At 43.6% G+C, this 13484-nt stretch overlaps 1 protein-coding gene across 1 annotated transcript in view; it reads right to left on the minus strand.

The window, feature by feature from the left end:
• Positions 1 to 9304: 9304 nt before the first annotated feature.
• Positions 9305 to 13484, minus strand: part of PWWP2A (PWWP domain containing 2A) — a 43144-nt gene continuing 38964 nt past the window's right edge. The window contains exon 3 of the mRNA XM_044281264.1: positions 9305 to 10127. The gene's annotated coding sequence lies outside the window, so the exon portion shown is untranslated. The remainder of the gene's footprint in view (positions 10128 to 13484) is intronic.

Genomic DNA, 13484 nt, shown 5'->3' on the forward strand with positions numbered 1-13484 from the left:
CAGTTTGGATACCGTAAAAAAGTATTGCAATACTCGATACCAGGTTAAAAAAATTAAAATGCCATAAAAGCTGCGTGTGTTGCGCATTTTGGCTGAATGAACATGGCCGTGAGCGGTCCGTGGTATCCCAGGCTGGATTCCTGCTGAGTGCAGGAGTGCAAGGCATCATTGGTTGCTATGACGCCATGCGCTGCACTAAAGTAATACACAATACGAGTGTATTACAAAAAAATTGACTGTGGTACCCAGACCCGAACTTCTTCACAGAAGTTCAGGCTTGGGATCAGTGTTGTGTAGATGTTATTATTTTCCCTTATAACATGGTTATAAGGGAAAATAATAGCATTCTTTAATACAGAATGCTTAGTAGGTGGTCAATTGAGGGTTAAAAAAATGATCGCGTAGCTGCCGGTCTCTACTTACTTCTTTAATCATGAACTGCCAGCTAAAGGACCTGTGGTGACGTCATAGACTGTCATCTTAGCAACCATGCGTGAAAATCGCACCGCATCCGCACTTGATTGCGGATGCTTGCCATTTTCACTCAGCCCCATTAATTTCTATGGGGCCTGCGTTGCGTGATAAACGCACAATATAGAACATGCTGCAATTTTCACGCAACGCATAAGTGATGCATGAAAATCACAGCTCATGTGCACAGCCCCATAGAAATGAATGGGTCCAGATTCAGTGCGGGTGCAATGCGTTCACCTCTCGCATTGCACCCGTGCAGAAATCTCGCCCGTGTGAACTCAGTCTTAGGGGCTAGAACCTGGGATCTTTTAATCCCTTGTCTATTCACCCAGAGCTCTATTAGGGTGAATAGGACTTCACACTCTCCCTGCTGCCCTGTGCATAGCACACACAGCAGCAGGGAGATTACCATGGCAGCCAGGGCTTCAGTAGCATCCTGGCTGCCATGGTAACAGATTGGAGCCCCAGGATTACACTGCTGGGGCTCTGATCAGAAGCTGCCACTGCCACCAATGTGGAGGAGGGGAGGGGACCCTGTGGCCACTGCCACCAATGATTTAATACTGGGGAGGGCGTATTGCACCACTAGTGATTAATGTTTAACACAGGAGGCTGGGTGCGGGCAGCAGAATCACATAGCCGTCACCCGCCTCTATGACAGGAAGCTGCGATCAGCGGGAGTTAACTTTCTCTACATGATAAATGTCATTTGTGGAAGTTAGATGACCCCTTTAACCATGTGATCTATCTTTGCCTAGCATCAGAATTGGGGGGAGGGGGGCATGGCACGCTGTTTAGGGGGTGCAGTGGAGCACACACTATATTTTCTTCTTACAATACCGTTTTCTTAGAATGGTCCCCTTCTAATAACCTGATGGAAGTGCCTGCTGCTGTGATTCTCAGAAATAAATGGCGCCTTACACAGTTCCCATTAAAAAAAAAATGTTGATATGAGAGGGCTGTCTGCCCTGCCTGATAGATGAGGATCCCGAACGAGAGACTAATAACTTAGAATTCCCTAACTTTGTAATCAAAAATGTTTTTTTTTTTTTCCTAAACCAGACTATTTAACTAGCACCATCCCATGACGGAAATGAAATCTTAAGATAACACACTCTCCAAAAATTTACAAAATGTTCATCTTTTATTGAGTTTTATATTAATGCTACACGACATTCTCTTGCATGGACGTACACATGAATTGCATGAAAGAAATAAAAAATACAACATGGGTCTTTCAAACCACAAACATAGATTAAATATTGAGTCAAAAATAAGATTAGAAAGTAAAGTCCTCAGAAGAGAGGTCCTGATCTTAAGAGATGTGTTTAGGCTGCAGTGATGGATCAGGAGCAAGTGCTACTCTTTATACGTAATGTTTAGTGCGGCAGAGCAACAGACTAGGGTTATACTATAATGGATTAGTCCTTCACTGTCATTATATAGCATCTATGTAAAATGACAAACTTAGAAATGATTCCTATTATGACACGTATTATTATAACATAATCCCCAATTGGTTCATATCAATTAGACGCTCTAAAGCTGGGTGGGAATGGCCACGTCCCAATAGGCGTCGTCCAGTTATCGTATGTGATATGTTTGGGACGGATGGTCTGGCTTACACAACTTAATTGCAATATCCCCCTTGGGGTCCAGTGACAGGTATTTTAGAATATATTAGGTGACTGCTCAAATAACTATTTCACACCTATTAGCAATCCCAAATTTCCATTGGCAGATTACCTTTATGTCTATCAGGTTTGGGTCGGTAGAACCACCAGGGTTCAGATCTTGTAGCTATTATGAACAATAAAATACACCCAAATCACCTCCATCTGACAGTGGCCCTACTCTTGCCTGACCTAATACCCAGAAATTTTAAAACAGCAAAAGAAAAGTAAAATTTAGTTAGATATTTACAACATTCACAATAACCACGAAGCATACAGTAGACACTGTAGATAATAAAAATAAAAAAAAAGTAAAAACCAAGAAGTAAAACCAAACTAGCATTTAAGGGACAACCTGCAATAATTCAAACTTTAGGGTTCAGTGCCAGTCCCTTTGAGTCTAGTACAGGTCCTTCTAAAAAAATTAGCATATTGTGATAAAGTTCATTATTTTCTGTAATGTACTGATAAACATTAGACTTTCATATATTTTAGATTCATTACACACAACTGAAGTAGTTCAAGCCTTTTATTGTTTTAATATTGATGATTTTGGCATGCAGCTCATGAAAACCCCAAATTCCTATCTCCAAAAATTAGCATATCATGAAAACGAGCTATTAACCTAATCATCTGAATCAACTAATTAACTCTAAACACCTGCAAAAGATTCCTGAGGCTTTTAAAAACTCCCAGCCTGGTTCATTACTCAAAACCGCAATCATGGGTAAGACTGCCGACCTGACTGCTGTCCAGAAGGCCATCATTGACACCCTCAAGCAAGAGGGTAAGACACAGAAATAAATTTCTGAACGAATAGGCTGTTCCCAGAGTGCTGTATCAAGGCACCTCAGTGGGAAGGAAAAAGTGTGGCAGAAAACGCTGCACAACGAGAAGAGGTGACCGGACCCTGAGGAAGATTGTGGAGAAGGACCGATTCCAGACCTTGGGGGACCTGCGGAAGCAGTGGACTGAGTCTGGAGTAGAAACATCCAGAGCCACCGTGTACAGGCGTGTGCAGGAAATGGGCTACAGGTGCCGCATTCCCCAGGTCAAGCCACTTTTGAACCAGAAACAGCGGCAGAAGCGCCTGACCTGGGCTACAGAGAAGCAGCACTGGACTGTTGCTCAGTGGTCCAAAGTACTTTTTTCGGATGAAAGCAAATTTTGCATGTCATTCGGAAATCAAGGTGCCAGAGTCTGGAGGAAGACCGGGGAGAGGGAAATGCCAAAATGCCTGAAGTCCAGTGTCAAGTACCCACAGTCAGTGATGGTCTGGGGTGCCATGTCAGCTGCTGGTGTTGGTCCACTGTGTTTTATCAAGGGCAGGGTCAATGCAGCTAGCTATCAGGAGATTTTGGAGCACTTCATGCTTCCATCTGCTGAAAAGCTTTATGGAGCTGAAGATTTCATTTTTCAGCACGACCTGGCACCTGCTCACAATGCCAAAACCACTGGTAAATGGTTTACTGACCATGGTATTACTGTGCTCAATTGGCCTGCCAACTCTCCTGACCTGAACCCCATAGAGAATCTGTGGGATATTGGGAAGAGAAAGTTGAGAGACGCAAGACCCAACACTCTGGATGAGCTTAAGGCCGCTATCGAAGCATCCTGGGCCTCCATAACACCTCAGCAGTGCCACAGGCTGATTGCCTCCATGCCACGCCGCATTGAAGCAGTCATTTCTGCAAAAGGATTCCCGACCAAGTATTGAGTGCATAACTGAACATAATTATTTGAAGGTTGACTTTTTTTGTATTAAAAACACTTTTCTTTTATTGGTCGGATGAAATATGCTAATTTTTTTAGATAGGAAATTTGGGGTTTTCATGAGCTGTATGCCAAAATCATCAATATTAAAACAATAAAAGGCTTGAACTACTTCAGTTGTGTGTAATGAATCTAAAATATATGAAAGTCTAATGTTTATCAGTACATTACAGAAAATAATGAACTTTATCACAATATGCTAATTTTTTTAGAAGGACCTGTAAGTCACAACCTTTGTGGAAATGTCTACCCTAGGTTCTAAAACTACCTGGTACCTCAATTCGAAATATAGCTTCACACGAACAAGTATGAAAAGATGCTTTTTAGGGCTCTTTCACACCTGCGTTCTTGTCTTCCGGCATAGAGTTCCGTCGTCGGGGCTCTATGCCGGAAGAATCCTGATCAGTTTTATCCTAATGCATTCTGAATGGAGTGAAATCCGTTCAGGATGCATCAGGATGTCTTCAGTTCCGGAACGGAACGTTTTTGGGCCGGAGAAAATACCGCAGCATGCTGCGCTTTTTGCTCCGGCCAAAAATCCTGAAGACTTGCCGCAAGGCCGGATCCGGAATGAATGATTGAAAGGCATTGATCCGGCCTTAAGCTAAACGTCGTTTCGGCGCATTGCCGGATCCGACGTTTAGCTTTTTTTAGAGTGGTTACCATGGCTGCCGGGACGCTAAAGTCCTGGCAGCCATGGTAAAGTGTAGTGGGGAGCGGGGGAGCAGTATACTTACCATCCGTGCGGCTCCCGGGGCGCTCCAGAGTGACGTCAGGGCGCCCCAAGCGCATGGATCATGTGATCGCATGGCACGTCATCCATGCGCATGGGGCGCTCTGACGTCATTCTGAAGCGCCCCGGGAGCCGTGCGGACTGTAAGTATACCGCTCCCCCGCTCCTACTATGGCAACGAGGACTTTAATAGTGTCCTGGGTGCCATAGTAACACTGAAAGCATTTTGAAGACGGATCCGTCTTCAAATGCTTTCAGTACACTTGCGTTTTTCCGGATCTGGCGTGTAATTCCGGCAAGTGGAGTACACGCCGGATCCGGACAACGCAAGTGTGAAAGAGGCCTTACTCAGAAATATTTCATTTTTAGTCTTTTAACACATTTTAGGCCATGTTCACACCTGCGGTCACTTCCAGTGTTCTGTGTCATGTAAGCACTACAATGAAAATGCTGGATCGGTCACATGATAGACCACATTGACTATATTGTGTTCCAGCCTTCCATGCAAATGTGAACACAGTCTTAAAGGAGGAGTTATCCAGAGTGTTTTCTTTCTTAAAAGGCAGAGAATACTTAAAAAATAACAATACTAGTTAAATCCTTAAAGGGGTATTCCCATCTAAGACAATGGGGGTATATCGCTAGGATATGGTGGGACCTGCACCTATCAGACAGTGGGGGCATATCCTAGTGATATGCCCCCATTGTCTGAGATGGGAATACCCCTTTAAAGGCTTCACCTTTGAAGGCAATTTTTGTTTTTGGCAAAAAATCATATTTTCAATTGGTCTTTATTAAAAATATTGTGCTGTTCTGTCACAAACTGTGTCACTGGTACTTTCACTTTGTGCCGGTCATCTAATACAGTGTTTCCCAACCAGCGTGCCTCCAGCTGTTGCAAAACTACAACTCCCAGCATGCCCAGACAGCCTTTGGCTGTGCGGGCATGCTGGGAGTTGTAGTTTTGTAACAGCTGGAGGCACACTGGTTGAGAAACACTGATCTAATACACCTCTCTAAACTACTAACAGGTCATAAACACTCTTTATAGCTCAGTTTTTATCTTACTGATAAGAATGTGACTTAAATGAGTGTTTATAATGTCAGAGAGGAGAGATAAGGTGCTCGTCAGCTCCCCAACTGACAGAAAAGAGAGAAAATCCACATGCTGCTACTAGAGCATCTCAGCTCTGTACAGAAAAAAAGACTCCATGTTTTAAATAAAGATAAATAGAAAAAATGATTTTTAGCTCAAAATGACTACAAAGCAATAATTAAAAAAAATTGCCCCCAAAGGTATACAATGCCTTTAACTCCTGCCGATGCAATGATCCCCTGTCCCCTGGTCATTTTATACTTCCGTACTGCTGATCACTTGCCATCTAACCATGCGACTTTTGCACTGAATGACTGGCACATACAGATAAGACCACTGAGGCCAGTGATTGGCTGTGGTGGTCACATGATATATGGTACACAGAAGCGACAACACTGAGCTGCCATTACAAAAGAGGTATTATTAAGATATGTTCCAAAAACATTAAAACACAGTAAAAATTTAGCTACTACCTACAGCGGCCTTCAGAGTGTTAATTGAAAACCAAAAGCATGTGCCATCCTTTATTGCACACCATTTCTCAAATCCTCTCAGCCATTCATAATTAGCAAAACGCCTCTTGGGAGCATTAATCTAAAAAGTCTAAGGAAACCGTACGGGTCTTCTAGCTAGTTGGCAGCATTCATGGAGGGATGGGGAAATTACACCAGTAGAACACTAGGTTGCACCTCATTTCACTCCTGGATTTTTTTAGTACCAGTTTTATCTTACGCCCTTTAGGCATTTTAAGGGGTTTATGAGGACAAATTGAATATACCATTTGCTTTACCTATGCTCTTCGCGGACTGTACTTTGAAAATAACCAGCACACGATAAAACCCTTCCCCCGGGCACTGACCACGATTTTTTTATTTTTTTTATAATTGCCATATTCTGAAGTTTATTTATGATGTTATAAAGTGAAAGTCTATCCTTGAGCACTATTTTGTGTGGTCATAGCTTCCAAACTCTATAGATCATCAGGATCTGATCGGCAGGGGTCCGACACCCGGGACCCCTGCCGATCAGCTGTTTAAGAAGGCAGCGGCGCTCCAGCAGCGCCACGGCCTTCTCACTGTTTACCACTGGCCCAGTGACGTCACGACTATTATGAACTTTCCAGTTCTGTTCTGTTGGAGCTTGGCCTCAGATCCCTTGAGAAAGGTTTTGACAGGACTGAAACGTTGGGATACACTATGGCCTAAAATTATATGATGTGCATGTTCTAATAATGGCGCGATCAGTCATATATTGACATATTTGAATTTTTGTGTTCAAAATAAATTTGCAATCAAAAGACATTGGTGTGCCGTGGATTATCTACTTATTACGTGACTGAAGTCCTCCGCGAGCACCCATTACATATAGGTGTGCGGACTCCACAATTTCCCTCATTTCATGACTAGTATGAACTGGCCTGGGCGGAGCTAAACTCCATTCAAGGGAACAGAGCTTAGCCCCGCCCAGGACACAGATACTAGTCGTGACGTCACTGGGCCTGCAGTAAACAGCAAGAAGGCCGCGGCGCTGCTGCCTTCTCAAATAGCTGATCGGCAGGGGTCCCGGGTGTCGGACCCCCCCCGATCAGATGCGGATTAGGATACATCATCAGTTTAAGGAAACTGCAGAACCCCTTTAAGTTTAAAATGCTGGCTCCCAGCAGCCACCAGTAGAGGGAGCTTGTGGAATCCTGTTATACATTGCAGTACATGCCTAAGCCCCCTGGAAGTAGCAGTGGGCAGCCAGAAATGTGCTATTCTGCCGACGCAGAGAATTTGGAACCCCGGTCTCTATAAAAAAAATAAAGTAGGAAATTAATTGGCACAGAATACTGGACCAAACAAGGACCTGTAGTAAAAAAAAAAAAAAAAAAAAGTCACTTTACAGAAATCACTCATCTGCCACAATATGAACTTTAGTTTGCATGCTACATGAGGGCTGGAAGCACCTGCAAAGGCATAAAATCTATAGCAGGGGTGCACAACGTTTCCTGGTTGGGGGCCACATTGCCAGACTGAACCAATGACGAGGGCCGAAATTAAAATTTAAAGGTGTATTAACAACCAAAATATTGTACTTATGGCACATTGAACACAAATTATATACCATTAATGTCTAGTTACACTTCCAGGACTCCCATCTAATGGGAGAAATACATGAAAAATACATGTGAGCAGCCACAAGACATAGGCATACATGTCTGTTACCAGATGGTTGGGGGCCGCACAGAATGGTATCAAGGGCCACATGTGGCCCCCGGGCCGCAGGTTGTGCACCCCTGATCTATAGGGTCCCATGAGGAAGCAGTGCATGGTAACAAAGGATAGTGTATAGCTATGCAGCCCCGCAATTTTCAAAAGACACAACGATGTAAGCAAAAATTAAGTGGGAACCTAACCAGTAACATGCCATGCTCTCATAAAAGTGAAGGGCACTGTGGTAACATAATCCACCCTTCTTTCTGGGTACAAGGTGTGATGTAGAGGACATGGACCAAGGGAGGGGCATACACTCCTCTATATAGCTCCTATATACGTAGCAGAGACTCATCACCTATACACTGCATACACCCGCACACTATAGGGCAGGGATCAGCAACCTTCGGCACGCCAGCTGCTGTGACACTACAACTCCCAGCATGCAAACATGCTTGGCTGTTCTTCTAAGTCCCACAGAAGTCAATGGCGCACTCTGGGAGTTGTAGTTTCAGAACATCGTGCCGGAGGTTGCTGATCCCTGCTATAGGGGGTGTCAAAGACTGGGTTCTAGTTGCAGAGTTCCTCTCACATTATCTGGGAAGGTTTTATACTTAATTCCAGCAGTTTTTGCCAGAAATTCTCACCGTTACAGGACTACTGTAGCCATGGATTGGCTGTGCAGTCACAGGTATGACCTCATGTTGGCGCAGGATTGAAAAGATAAGTACATTTTTAGTGATTTCTGACCATACCAAAGGGGTTATTTTATTAAAGGGATTGTACAGTGGCTGAATATCGATGATCTATCCCTAGTCAGTTGAATGGGTTTTGATTACACTGCACCATCTCTACAAAGGACAGGATATGCAGAACATAAAAAAAAAAAAAAAAAGAAGAAGTAGCTCTTGAGCGTCGCTCCAAGCAGGTGATTGGCGGGGGGTGATGGGAGTCAAACTGATATTGATGATCTATCCTGAGGATAGGCCACCAATATTAAGCCACTGCACAAAAAACATTAAAGTGCAACTCTGACAAAACTTTCAGCATTTGGCCATACCCACATTCCATCCTAAGACATTTACCTTACTGATTGCTGTGGATCCCCTATTAGGCCACAAACGAAGCCTGCAATGGCCTTGAGAAGAGACTATAGCAACTGTATACCCAGGTGGGTCATGTGCCAGTGCTGCACAGTTGCCATAACCAATTCAGGCTTGAGCATAGGCCTACTATTTCTGCATTCAGATATAGGGAGTTATCTATGATTGATGTAAAAAAAAAAAAAAATGAAAATCGGACATCCCATAGCACATGACAATCTCTTTCTAACAAAGCTAAACCCGCCCTGTAGCTCACATGGGTCCAGAGATCTCCCCATTCATTGCTCTGCTAGATTTATATCAAGCTGACAGCTCATGACAGTGGAAGGATGGAACTGAGCATCTACCATAGTGAGGTGGACAGAGAAATTAGAAAATAAAGCAAGCAATGGCCATATACATTTCATTGAGTAACTCAGCGGCTATACTAAGATTTTAATTACAAAATTGGAGTATTGCTTTAGCTTTTTGGAGTGTCTGTTATAACCCCTATACCATCCAGTGACTTTGTGCAACCATCAGAGGCAGTTACTGTATTAAAAAAAAAAAAAACACACAGTTGGAGAGTCTGGAATGAGTTTGAAGTTAGAATCCCTTCACGTAAGATTGGAGGATGTCCATAAATGCCTTGGTCCCCACTCCGCAGATCTGTGCCGCTGGTCTAGCTGCTTTGACCTGCAGTTAACACTGGTAGAAGAGCTCACACACAAAAAAAAAAAAAAAATATATATACACACATTACGACACAAATTAAATAGAAACTGCAGTCACTTTAAGAAAACATAATAGAGAGAAATTCCTTCAATAAAAAGTTTCAAAGAAAAGATGAAAATCTCCGCCTTTGAACCTCACTCGACTTTTTTTTCTTCTTTTTAAATAAAATTTACAAATAGATATAACAATCTGTATAAGTTATACATTATTTTCACAACTCAGGATTTTACACCTCGCGTGTTCTCAAACATACACAAGACAAGTCCTTTTACTTCCATGTACCATAGGATTAGAAAAAAAAAAAACTCCAGCGGGCGGCACCATCATGGGAATCCGCAAGCGGCAGCTCCTAGGGTGTAGTATTGGCTACAAAGAGAAAAATGAGAGAGCGTTAGTATCGTTATTGCGCTTTATTGTAGGCAGGAGGCATCTACCGACATCACTGGGGATGAGCGAATTTCAGGTTATGAGCTTCGTTTGGTGGTAAAAGCAGAATTGCGTTATGGATTCTGTTACCACGGACCATAACGCAATTCTATGACGGAATGCCTTTAGAGGCGTCCTAACAGAAGTCTATGGGCTGCAAAACGGATCCATTATGCAGAAGAGGACTCCCCTGAATAACGGAACAGATCCGTTATGCAGGCTACAGACTTCTATTATGATGGAATGAATAACCTCTAAAGGCATTCCGTCATAGAATTGCATTATGGTCTGTGGTAACGGAATCCATAACGCAATTCTGCTTTTCCCACCAAACGAATTTCAAAATATGAAATTCACTCATCTCTATGAATAAGGGGCAAGTACAAGTTATTATAAAACCTAACTTTTATGTAGTAGATCGTGTAAATGAGTGGTGGCAATTAGCTTGGAGCGCAGGACGGAATACATACAGAGCAGCCGTGACAAGTATTTGCCCTCCTTCACACTGGGTGACTAGGCCTTATTCAGATGGTCGTAACACAGGAGCATTTTACGGTCTGAATTACAGCCCGACCACAAGCCTAATGATCCGAACTTACAGGATCATAGACCCCTAGAACGCTGTTAGTTGGAGTGGTCAGGCAAAGATTTGCAGTTGTGATACGGTACCAACATTATGGCCGGCTGAATGAGGCCTAAGTTGGGATAGTGGGGTGCACTGATCTGTGGTTGGGGAGAAGCAGGGGGTAGTTTCACACTAGCGCTAAACATCTTTCAGCAGGAAGCAGCCCGATACCCCATTACCTATAATGAAGACTGGCGAAAATCCAGCTACAACCCGGCAAACATGCCGAGAAATGGGCGGACTAAAACCAAAGCGGTTTTAGCCCGGCCGATTCTCTGCATATTTGTCAGGTTGCGGCTGGATCTCCATGATAGTTAATGGGGCCCGGCAACCAACGTAGTATGCAGAGAGCTTGCCAGATCTAACAGCGCGAGTGTGCCATTAGCCTGAGCTATGCGACATCTGTCCTCACTAGTAAAGGACACTTATATTTTAAGAAGCTCACTTATACCCAGTAATAATTAGTACTGAGCGAGGCATTGCATTATCTCCTGTGTTCTTTTAAGCAGTGTCATGCTCCGCCCCCTCAGGCCCTGGACTGAGCATGCGTGTTAGTCTTGCAGTGTTCCGTTAAGGGGGCCATACAAAAACTACACTTGCCTCTAATAATCACTTTACTAGGTAAAACTGGAACAGAATATTGTGAAGTCATACTGTTTCCGCTATAGACACAGGAGCAGATTTATCAAAACTGGTTTAGTTGCCAATAGCAACCAATCAGATTCCACCTTTCATTTTTCAGAGCTTCTTTGGGAAATGAAAGGTGGAATCTGATTGGTTGCTATGGGCAACTAAGCCAGGTTTCCTTTACACCAGTTTTGATAAATCTACCCCATAGATTTTCATAAAACCATGGTTATTTACAGACAGATATACGCTACTTTTTGGTGTATATCTGTAAAAGGTTCTTGGAGGGAAGAAGAAAAAAAAAAAAAAAAGGGGGGGGGGGCAGCAGGCCTGTCTCATTTATAATTTTCTATGCCTGTTTTAGGCATAGACAAGAATAGGACATGTTCTATTTTTTGGCGGAATGGAAGTGTGGATCTGGAAGTGATTGAAAATAAATGGATCCGCACCTGTTCCGCAAAATTGGGATGCGGACGTGTGAATGGACCCTTAGACAGGCAGTAAATACATCAAAGTTATGTAAAGGCTGGCACCTCTACATAAATTCGGCGCATCCATTGTCAGCTAAAGAGGTATTAAGACCTTAATAAATTACTCCCATAGGTTACGTCCACACGAGACAGGTCTGCTGTGGATTTAAAAATTCACAGCAGATCTTCCAAAATTCATAAAGGGATTATGTAAGTTTGATTAACCCCCTCTAGGATACCCAGCCCTATGACCCTGCACATACGTGCCTGGTGCCCGACACCAGTTCCACCCAGAACTGGCAGTGGCTGCATCTCCCCTGCTGCATGTGACACAAGAAGGCAAGTCACCGTCACAGCCTGCTATTGGCTGCATCCTCCCCCACACCGTTAAAAGATGCCGATTTCTGCCGGCAGGAAAGATGCAGCCGCTGCAGAGGAGCAATAATGGAGGAAACCAGCACCCTAGAGGGGATTATTCAAACTAGGATAACACCCTTTAAATACTGCAGACGTATGCACTATTAAGGGTGAAGTACAAATGAAAACAGCAAACTAAAGAGGTTGTCCAGGATCTTGATGGCATATCCTCAGGATAGATCATCAATATCAGGTCAGCAGGGGTCTGACACCCAACACCCCTGCAAACACCTCATAGGCCGGCACTGACAGTCCACAGCACTCTAGCAAGGGATGCAGTCCCGTCACTGTTTACCAGGCACAGCTTCCTTAATTTTCTAGTGCAGGGATCATAGTTTCAGAACAGCTTAAGTGCTGGTGGTTGCTGATCCCCTTTCTAATGGTTCTGCTGCTCAGTTCCATTCACATTACTAAAACTGATCAGCAGTACCAAGCGCAACCACTTCAAAATGCCCCGGAGAGGTTAAAACTGGTGTAAAAAAAAAGTCACAAACACCCAGTCTTTGACTTTTGAATGCCCATGGTGCATGCAACATTTTTACGCCCAACCATACTCGCCAATGGGGAGTGGCAGAGGCCTAGCAGAGCCATCATCCCCAGCAAATTTTCAATAATTTATGCAATTTTTCTGGCATAAATGACAATTTAAATCTAGTCCCGCTAGGGGTTGGCGTAGATTAATTCAATCTAGGCGCATGGACTGCCAGCGGATCCACCTACTTTATGACGAGATCTGGTCATAAATTAGGGGCATCCTCCAGAAGCAATATAAACCACCACTCTTTAATAAATGGCCTATCCTTGACGCCTTTAAAAGGTACTGTCCCACAATAAGAACTTCATCGCATGGCCAAAGTGGTCGGACACTCGCCAATCACGAAAACAGTTGTGCATGCACACTGCCGCTCCATTCAAAGTTATAGAACCGCCAGTAATGGACCGCTGCATCCCTTTGGGGGTGGCAGCATGTATGCGTGACCATTTCTCTGTTCTCGCTATTGCGGAGGGCCCCAAAACCAATCAAGCCCGCGGATAGGTGATAAGTTATTATGGTGGGACATACTGTACTTTACTTGTGTGCGAGAAACATGGGCAAGTTGTAAACGAAAATGGATAATATATAAATATATAATGACGCATCCCTAAATGAATACTGTT

Source organism: Bufo gargarizans, chromosome 2, assembly GCF_014858855.1.
Source record: "Bufo gargarizans isolate SCDJY-AF-19 chromosome 2, ASM1485885v1, whole genome shotgun sequence".
Lineage (NCBI taxonomy): Eukaryota > Metazoa > Chordata > Amphibia > Anura > Bufonidae > Bufo > Bufo gargarizans.